This window comes from Odontesthes bonariensis, chromosome 5 (assembly GCF_027942865.1).
Source record: "Odontesthes bonariensis isolate fOdoBon6 chromosome 5, fOdoBon6.hap1, whole genome shotgun sequence".
NCBI lineage: Eukaryota > Metazoa > Chordata > Actinopteri > Atheriniformes > Atherinopsidae > Odontesthes > Odontesthes bonariensis.
Genome location: NC_134510.1, coordinates 2,249,357 through 2,260,103, shown reverse-complemented (window position 1 = coordinate 2,260,103; position 10,747 = coordinate 2,249,357).

Genomic DNA, 10,747 nt, shown 5'->3' with positions numbered 1-10,747 from the left:
GATAGTAATCAAATAGCGTCATCAAAATGCGACGGTCCTGTATGTCTTGGTTGGCCCTCTGGTGTTCTGTTTTATCATAGATGTAGGCTACGTGTGTTTTATACATAGACATAGTATACGTATATAAAAGTGTATAAAAGCCGGAGCAAAAAGAAAACTAAGATACACTCGTCCCTAGCCATATCGCTGTTCACTTTTGTAAATAATTTTGTATCGCGGGATTTTTCGGTCGATAGGCATCTTCATATATTTATTATTTTTGTTATTTTTTCGGTAAAATAAATATTTTCTAGCCTAAAAAAATAAACAATATAAAAAAATATACAAAAATAATTCAAACATATTAAAAGTGTATGAAATCGAAATGAAACACTTTTTTCGCCTGTCGGGTGGTTCTGGAGCCTAATCCCAGCGACAGAAGAGACCTGCACGCAAAATGTCCTTCTGTGATCGCACACAAGCAAATGAGTAATTAATACAATTGATTGCACAGTTATTTACGTGTTTATATTGACTGCTTCAGTTCTAAGTAGCCTACCAGTTTCCAGCTACTTTTCGAGTGTTGACGCGCACTGAACTGTTGATGACACGAAAACGGCCAAAACCCACCTGGAATTAAACTGTTGAAAAACGTGGTGAAGAATGAACCATCCCGTTCACTGTCACTGTCACTGTCATCCTCTGAATCTCTCTGGTTTTCACCGGACATTGCGGAATCATAGCACCTTTGCTGTATTTATCTTCAGTGAAACAGTGAACGTTAGACTTCCATCATGGCAGGTGCAGCGTTTGCTTTTGAAAGGTTAATCTGCTAAGAGGATTCCTGCACAAGAGTCCTTCCTGTCAAAGTAAAGGTCCCAAAAACTTGGCAGATACTTTGTGTACATGAGGGAGGTTTTAGTTGGCAGTGCACAATGACATAACCATAAAAAGGCCGTGTCGCAATATGAAATGAATTCAGATATCCCGAATCGCATTCTTCCTCGGAAAAATAAGAAGCTGTGTTGGCCCTTCACTTTCAGGTAACTTGCTAATCTGTAATTAAATTACTAATAACCATTTTGACGGCAGTTTTGTTTTTTAAAAAAAGTACAATGTGGACCCTTTTTTTCTATTGGAAATAGGCTAGGCATAACTGTTCATGAAATGTAATGACATTATACTATCAAATAATAGCAGTGCCATTCTGACAATTCTTTTGTCTTTTTTAAAATTATTATTACAGATATATATTACAGACATCTGTAGGCTATTGCCATTTTGGTTATGAATGTATGGTTGAATGTAGAATATAGTACGAATATACTTTTGACAAGGAGACACATTGTTATGGATATCTAAAGCAATCTTGTGGGTAGTAGATGAACACTTTATAATTCAAAATGATGTCCTACCTGTCATTAGATATCCATTATATGGTTGTTTATATCTGAAAGAACTTTTTTTGTTAAACTGAATTTTAAATGGTCACAACCTGGATATCCATATTTCCATTTTTGCAGATTAAAATCTATTTTTGGACCATGTTAAATCTTATGATAGAATCTGCTGTGTTTAATTTGCCGATATAATAAATGTCCACATTTACTAGCGTGGAATTAATTTCAGATATCTGCAGTGTATATCCAGCTTTGCTGACTCTACTTCTTGATGTGTTAATAATGGATTTGTTACATTTTGAAATGTCTATGGCCTGGCTGTAATGCCACCTTTTTTTTTTAGTAAAGTAAAGTAATAATTATTTTAGATCACTACTACTGCAATACTATTTTATCTAAAAATTAGACAAGTTTGAGTATTTTTGAGTAGGAGGAATGCTGTTATGGATATCCATCCATCCATCATGGAAGAGGCGGGGTACACCCTGGACGGGTGGCCAGTCCATCACACGGCCACATAGAGACAAAGGACACAAACAACCAGCCACATTCACTCCTAGGGTCAATTTAGCGCCATCAATGAACCTAGCATGCATGTTTTTGGACAGTGGGAGGAAGCCGGAGTACCCAGAGAAAACCCACACATACACAGGGAAAAGATGCAAACTCCACACAGAAAAGCCCCCGCTGGGAATTGAACCTGGAACCCTCTGCTGTGAGGAGACGGTGCTGACCACTGTTATGGATGTGCAAAAGGCAATTACAAAAAGGAGCGTGGTTTGATTAAATGTCAATAAATGCTTGACATACTTATAAAAATTCAAGACTTGTTTTCATGGACACATGCTGTGTGAGACACATAACATTCCTAACGGCCATCTTCCATCAGGCATTCACGTCACCAAGGCATGGAAAATAGTTCACTGAAACGAAATACGCTAGATTAAATATGTTTACATCTTTATTAGATACTACATATGCTTATTATTTACAATATATCATATATCTTCACTATATTTTAACAATGGATGAGTTGATTCATGTTATTCGTGTTCATGTTGAACCTTTAGACAAGAGACTGCAAATAGCCAAACAGCTTAAAGTTATCATTGTGTCTTTAGTGAAAATACAGTGAATACTTTACAATGACAATTATATGAATGATGATAATAATCATTTTATTATTTCCCATGCAGTAAAGAGTAAGTGGCCCTCAGGCAGAAACTCCTTTGGAGGCTGGACACTGGCATGTTAGAAATTGTTCTGTGCTGAGACGAGGAAAACAAGAGGTGGTGGATTCAGTTCAAATCAGTTTCATTTCTATCGTTCCAAATTAGAAAAAATGTCATCTCAAACAAACTTCATGAACTGGATAAGTTCAGAGATTCAACAAAGACTCAAAGAGATTCTTGAAAATCATCAGCTGATATCAAACATTTTCAAATGTGTCATACCATTTTCGGTGCAATCTGTTGGTTTCCTTAGCTAGGAAATTGTTTTTGAATTGGCTCTATATGAACGATTTGGATTATTTTATGAATAATTATGATTACAATTAATTTAATTCCAATTGGCTTGAATTGGACTTTATTATCTAAGTGCTTTGAGATGACATTTGTTGTATTTGGCACTATATAAATAAAAATGAATTGAATTGAATTGAATTTGAATTAAAACTCCCCATTTTGATTGCACATGCACATAAGTCAATCATCATCACTGTAGTTTATTTATACATAGCACTGTTGTTCCTGTAGGCTGAATGTGCAGAAATTAGGATCACCGGAGCTGACACGCAGCCACAGCAGACACACAATCCGTCCCACGTCTTCTTCTATGCTGCTGCCTGCAGATGGCGGCAAAAGTCAAGAATGGACTCCATGATCGACTTTCTGGTTTCTAAGAAGTGTATTACCACCTTTCAGAGTACGGAACATGACATGAGCACAGATATTGTTATAGTTCAGCATTTCACACACAAACACACACTCAGAGCCAAAGGTTGAAACTGTTTTTACAAAAGGGAGCTAAGAGCATCTTTTCAACTCCCACTTTTTCTTGTTGTGTGTGAAGTGTGTATCCACCATTTTCATGTCTGAAGCGTGTTAATATGCTTCACTCTCTCTCTCTCTTTTGTCACTCCATCCAGCTCCCCCTCCCCCTCAGTAGACCCAGCTGAGGGGCAGATAATTACAATTTCAAAACCATTTGCCAGATCATTACCAGCTAATCCCGTGTTTGGTCTGATGAGTCACGCGTCTCATTTGCCACGGTGAGGGGAAGCTTGGGGCCCTTTCACAAACACAGGCCAGGGACCACTGGCCTACCCTGCAGGGCCCCCACACTGGTTGGGTTGGGGCTGATGTGGCGTTCCTCTGGTGCAATCAGGGACCCTGGCAGAGTAGAAATTAGAACACAGAGTGTGAACCATTTTCAAAATTTCATTAAGACTTAGTTTTTGCCTGAAAGAATTGCTTTGTTTGATTAATACAACCTTGTCCTCTCTAAAACATTTAATTTAAGAAGTCATTCAACAGACATAGAGCACTTTAAGCACCAGTTTATGCTGTGTGTCAGGTAATTGCTTAATATTCCTCAATTTCCTTTGGGATCAATAAAGTATCTATCTATCTATCTATCTATCTATCTATCTATCTATCTATCTATCTATCTAATTATATCCCTGTTGAGTCATGAAAAGTTGAAAAAAGGAAAAAAATTCTTTCACCTTGTGCTCCATTGTAAAAATGATTTTGCTCATGAATTCTCAATCCATATTTTGTTTAAAGATGTTTTTTTAAGTACATTCTTATCCATTCTCTGCACACTACTGCAGTTCATCTTGATGAAATAAAACTGTTGAAACATACATACTCCAAAACTTTGGTCTGACATGACCAAGTCGAAGAGAAGGAATGAGACTCCATTGCATTCTATCATCTTTGTAGAATAACTGCAAAAACAGGTAGAGAGTGGAAACATAGCCTGCCCACCTGCTTTGTCTTCCTGCTGGTGCAGATTAACACATGGTGCTTGTCAGGTAGTATTTAGCCGGTGTAACTGCTGCAGGGTGGGATATCCTCTGTAGCTTTGTCATCATAAGCAACAGCTTGTCTGTTTTTTTATATTCTTGCTGCAAATACGGAAAGATTTCACAAAAAAGTACAGGATTCTAATACACATGCTAAGATTGATGTACACTCAACAGCTGTTCATAATGTTCCTGTCCCTTCTTTCATGACTATCCATCTTTGCCAACTCTTTACATTGCTGTTGCAAGCACCATGAGACCTATTTTCTTCCTAAATACAGCAATTAGACCTTAATGTCCATCTGCTTCTTCCTCTGAATGTTCAAGCCTTATTGTCAGTGGCTCCCTATAAACACTCACTGAATGGACGATTTGCTTTTGTTACTTTTATTTATTCATCAATGGCGCACAGTCTGTCAGTGCACACACTGGTTATCTGGTTTATGTGCAGCGCAACAGTTGACCACGCAGTTCATGATGCCACAGTACTGAGAGTTTTCATGGCAACCAATGAGGCTAAGAAAGGGCAGATCAGCAAATAGCTTTGGCTGCCATCTCATTCATTATAACACTTTCAGTAAAACTGTATGCTCAAATGTTTAACTCATCTGTGACATAAAAGTCTTAATCACTATTCAAAAAGTAATCATTTATATGTTAAATATGGGTTAAAATCATAGTTATGCGCTGTCTATGTGGAGTATTTACTAGTATCACACATTACCATTTGATCTCAAAGAACATTGTAAAAGAATCATTAGAATGATTTCACTTGGCTTTTAGCCAATTAGAATGGTTTATTCAGAAGTTTGATCTTAGACCAGGGGTCAGCAACCCGCGGCTCCGGAGCCGCAGTGGCTCTTTCATCCCTCTGCTGCGGCCCCTGTGGCTTTGGAAAATAAATAATGAGTATTTCATTTCAATCTCATTCATTTTATTTTACACTCCCTGACACTCACCCCGCCTCTCGCCCATTGACCGCTGGGATAGGCTCCAGCCCCCCCCGCGACCCGACCGACGGATTCAGCGGTATAGATAATGGATGGATGGATGGACTCCCTGACACTCCTGACAACCGTCCGGCTAGGAAACCCAAGCTGAGCATAAGAATTCCTGAAGCTCTGCCAGCTATGCTAGCAGTAAGGCTACGCATAGAAAAAGTGCAGCAGCAGGAATGCCTAGCAAGCATGGTACATGTGGAATCTGCAGTTAAAGATAACAGCGCTTCTGTCAAGAGTGTGATCCACTCTTTGCAGTCTTTGGCCAAGCATAGGGACGGTGTGATGGAAAAAGGGGAAAATATTGACTAGAGTTACTCCACTGGAGAAGGAGAAGGCTGCACTTCGTGAAAAGGTGGAAGAGATGGACACATATAAAAGGAGGTGGAATCTGACAGTGGCTGGAGGAGAGGAGCGTGCCGCTGAAAATGTGAAACAGTTAGTGATCGACCTCTTCGGTCTCAGTCTCCCCAGACATGGCAGGCCAGCTTCCCTTATCTCACAGACAGAGAATTCCATAACCAAAATCTGGAGTGATGCCGTGCTCAGGCAGAGGAAGGTCTGGATCCTGGAGGATCTAACTCAAAGCACCAAGGAAGCGAGAAACAAACGGCTACAGGTGGAGCAGGCAAGAAAAGAGGGAAAGAAGCAGACAGATCTCTGTTAATGACTCGTGAGCTTGTTATGTTTGTGAGTTTGACTTACAGAACTAAATACCTTACTGATAAGTAAAGTTTATTTAAAAGCACAATTATGGGGCAAATCATTTGAGCATTGCACCCATGCCTTATTTCTGAGAACACTGTCAGCAGAGCCTTAAGCTCTATGTCAGAGTAGTTTACTCACTATAAGCTAAAACTTTCCAATTCTACTTTTTTTCCTTCTCTGTTCTTGTTCTTTATGTCATTATCTTTATTCTCAGTTATTGTAAGGGGGCTTAAAAATATTAAAAAGGAAAGCATTATTTTTGCTTGCAAAAGAGCACAAAACTGATTTCAGGAAGGTCATTCACTCAGAACTGATGTCACTTTTTGGAAAACCTAGTGGGGAAGTGATGTCTGGTTTGCTCATGGTTCAGATACATGATATTACCAAAAGTATTCCCTCATCTGCCTTTACTCACATGAACTTAAGTAACATCCCGTTCTTAATCCAGACGGTTTAACATGACGTCGGCCCACCCTTTGCAGCTATAACAGCTTCAACTCTTCTGGACAAGCTTTCCATAAGGTTTAGGAGTGTTTATGGGAGTTTTTGACCATTCTTCCAGAAGCTCATCTGTGAGCTCAGACACTGATGTTGGACAGAAGGCCTGGCTCACAGTCTCTGCTCTAATTCATCTCAAAGGTGTTCTATCAGGCTGAGTTCCAGTCAAGTTCTTCCACACCAAACTGGCTCCTCCATGTCTTTATGGAGCTTGCTTTGTGCACTGGTGAGCAGTCATGTTGGAACAGGAAGGGGCCGTCCCCAAACTGTTTCCACAGAGCTGGGAGCATGAAATGGTCCAAAATCTCTTGGTATGCTGAATTCAGAGTTCCTTTCACTGGAACTAAGGGGCCAAGCCCAGCTCCTGAACAACAACCCCACACCATGATCCCCCCTCCACCAAACTTTACACTTGGCACAATGCAGTCAGACACGTACCGTTCCCCTGGCAACCGCCAAACCCAGACTCCTCCATCAGATTCAATTCAATTCAATTCAAAAATACTTTATTTATCCCAGAGGGAAATTAAATGTTGATGTAACTCAATTAAATTAAGGAGTTATTATAGATGCTGATGGCTGTGGGCAGGAAAGATTTCCTGTAGCGGTCCGTTTTGCATCCAAACTGAAGAAGCCTTTGACTGAAGAGACTCTGTTTTCTGATAACAGTCTCATGGAGAGGATGTTCAGGGTTGTCCATAATTCTCTTGATTTTATGCAAAATCCTTCTTTGCATTATTGTCTCCAGAGGTTCCACAGTCGTCCCCAGACCAGAACCAGCCTTCCTTATCAGGTTGTTGAGTCTTTTTAGGTCCCTGGTTCTGATGCTGCTGCCCCAACAGATGACGCAAGAGGAAATGACGCTCTCAACAACAGACTTGTAGAATATCTGCAACATCTTGTTGCAAACCTTGAAGGACCTTAGCTTCCTCAAGAAGTACAGTCTGCTCTGTCCTTTCTTGTAGATTGCTTCACTGTTGTGTCTCCAGTCCAGTCTGCTGTCCACATGAACACCAAGGTATTTATATTCCTCAACCACCTCCACTTCTTCTCCCATGATGGAAACAGGGTTTGATCTGACCCTGTTTCTCCTGAAATCTACAATCATCTCCTTTGTTTTGTTAACATTCAAGATGAGATGATTGTTCCCACACCATGCCACAAAGCTGTCCACCAGCTCTCTGTACTCAGCTTCTTGTCCATCTCTGATACACCCGACCACTGCAGAGTCATCTGAATATTTCTGTAGATGACAGGAGTCTGACTTGTACTGGAAGTCTGAAGTGTACAGAGTGAAAAGGAATGGTGACAGTACAGTCCCCTGTGGTGCTCCTGTGCTGCTGATCACCTGGTTAGACACACAATTCTTCAGTCTGACAAACTGTGGTCTGTTTGTCAGGTAGTCATTAATCCAGGTGATTGTTGAGGCCTCCACCTGAGTCTTCTGGAGTTTCAGACGAAGCAGATCAGGCTGAATTGTGTTAAATGCACTGGAGAAATCAAAGAACATGATCCTCACAGTGCTGCCTGCTTTGTCCAGATGACAGTGGGTTTGTTGAAGCAGGTGTATGATAGCGTCTTCAACTCCAACTCCATGGCGATAAGCAAACTGCAGGGGGTCCTGATATGTGCTGGTTTGCTTACACAGGTGGGTCAACAGGAGTCTCTCCAGGACCTTCATTATGTGGGATGTCAGGGCAACAGGTCTGTAGTCATTGATATCTGAAGGGTGGGTTTTATTTGGTACCGGAACCAGACAGGATGTCTTCCACAACAGTGGTACCTTCTCTTGGGTCAAGCTAAGGTTGAAAAGGTGTTGCAGAATCCCACAGAGCTGCTCTGCACAGGCCTTCAGGACTCGGGGGCTGACACCATCTGGACCTGCAGCCTTGTTCCGGTTCAGTCTCTCCAACTGCCTCTTCACCTGACTTCTAGAAACAGAAAAGTGGGAGGGGGAGGCAAAGGGGACAGCAGCATCTCCTGATTGGGTTGAAGACAAACTAGTGGAAGCAGAAGAATCCATGACTGAGGTGGAGGTGGAGATGTTACAGGAAAGCAGTTGCCATGGAAACCCATTCCATGAAGCTCTCTACGCACTGTTCCTGAGCTAATCTGAAGGCCACATGAAGGTTGGAGGTCTGTAGCGACTGACTCTGCAGAAAGTTGGCGACCTCTGAGCACTATGAGCCTCAGCATCCTCTGACCCGCTCTGTCATTTTACCTGGCCCACCACTTCCTGGCTGAGCTGCTGTCGCTACCAATGGCTTCCACTGTGTTATAACGCCACTGACAGCTGACTGTGGGATATTTAGCAGAGAGGAAGTTTCACCACTGGACTTGTTGCACAGGTGGCATCCTATCATGGTACCAGGCTGGAGTTCACTGAGCTCCTGAGAGCGAAACATTCTTTCACAGATGTTTGTAGCAGCAGTCTGCATGCTGAGGGGCCTGGATTTATACACCTGTGGCCATGGAAGTGATGGAACATCTGCATTTAATTATGTGGATGGGTGAGTGAATACTTTTGGTAATATAGTGTAGTTCAGCTTGTGTCTGGTAGTGTTTTGGTTGCTGACTGATCTTTTAGGATGTTATTGCTTACTTATCATATCAGTAACTCAGACCATACTAATACTTGTTAACTGATATGGATATAATGCCTCTTCTGAGATTAATATTTTCTTTGACTCTTTAGAAACCAAATTATTATATTGTCTTTAAAAATACCCTCAAGCTGGAATTATTATAGGATGGGATTTTAATATAGTAATAGATAACAGGATAGACAGGTGGCCACCCACAACCTGAGCGAACCCTCGACTTAAAGTTTTTATGGACAAATTCTCATTGAGACCATTTGCTCATTTTGTTTCTTGACTTCCAAAAGCCATTTGGTTCTGTGGAGCACAATTTCATTTTCAAGGTGTTAGAAAAATGTGGTTTTCGTTCAAATGTCTGTAACACCATCAGGACTTTATATTATAGCTCTACCAAACTCAAATATGGACTTTGCAAAGATTGTTGTTATCTCGTGGCAACAGACAAGGGTGCCCAATATCTCCCTATTTATTTTTGCTTGCAGTCCAGTTTCTCACCACTGACATCACGCAGAGTTCTTTGAATGGTATTAGAGTTGCAGTTAAACATATTATTATTATAAGTCAGCCGGCCGATGATAAGATCTTTTTTTGCGAGATGCCTCTCTGTTGCCTTAAACTTAATCAGTTCTTTCTCTGAAGCTTCTGGCTTCTGTCTTAAATTAAATAAATGTGAACTCATGTCCGTTAAAGAATCAAGTAACTTATCTCGGAATTACTACAATCAAAGACCCCAAACTAAGATGTCCAATAAATCTTTCCTCTGTTGTAGACAAAACTCAAAGAAAATGAATTAATTAAACAAAAAGATTTATCTTTAAAAGGTAGAATCCTTCTCTCAAAGGCTGAAGGTTTGTCCAGGCTCTCATATGCAGCTCAGTCTCTTTTTCAGGATAATTGCACCCTTAAAAAAGTTGATGGAATGCTATTAGACTTTGTATGGAAATGAGATGTTAAAAAAAATCTGTATTAATCAATTCTGCAGAATGAATTTTATAGACTTCTAAATCCTCAACACTTTTAAAATAAACTGGCTAAAGATCCTCTATGCTATCCCGTCCTATATCTTTTCTACAATAGGTGGTTTGAGGTTTCTTTTGGTCTGCAATTATTCTCAAAATTCCCATAAAGCTGTCCAACTTTTATAGACAGATGTTGCTCGCTTGGTCTCTTATTTCTAAGCATAACTTTTCACAATATAGAGTACATGTTATATTTGGAACAACAGGAACAGTATTTTCTTTAAAAACTGGTTCAGTAATAACATCACCTTAATCAATCAGTTATCTAAACCTGATGGACAGCTACACAGAATTGATCACAGCTTGTCCTGTACTGGTATCTCCTAAAGAGTTCTCTGTTGTAATGGATGATATTCCTTCTGGCATCATAATGCTGCTTAAAGGGATTTCCTTTTTTTGTTCCTCTTGTCATTACATTACGGTCATTTTGCAGACGCTTTTATCCAAAACAACTTACAATAAGTGTGTTCGACGTCGGTAGGCAAAAGAACTTCAGGTCACAAGAAATCATAAG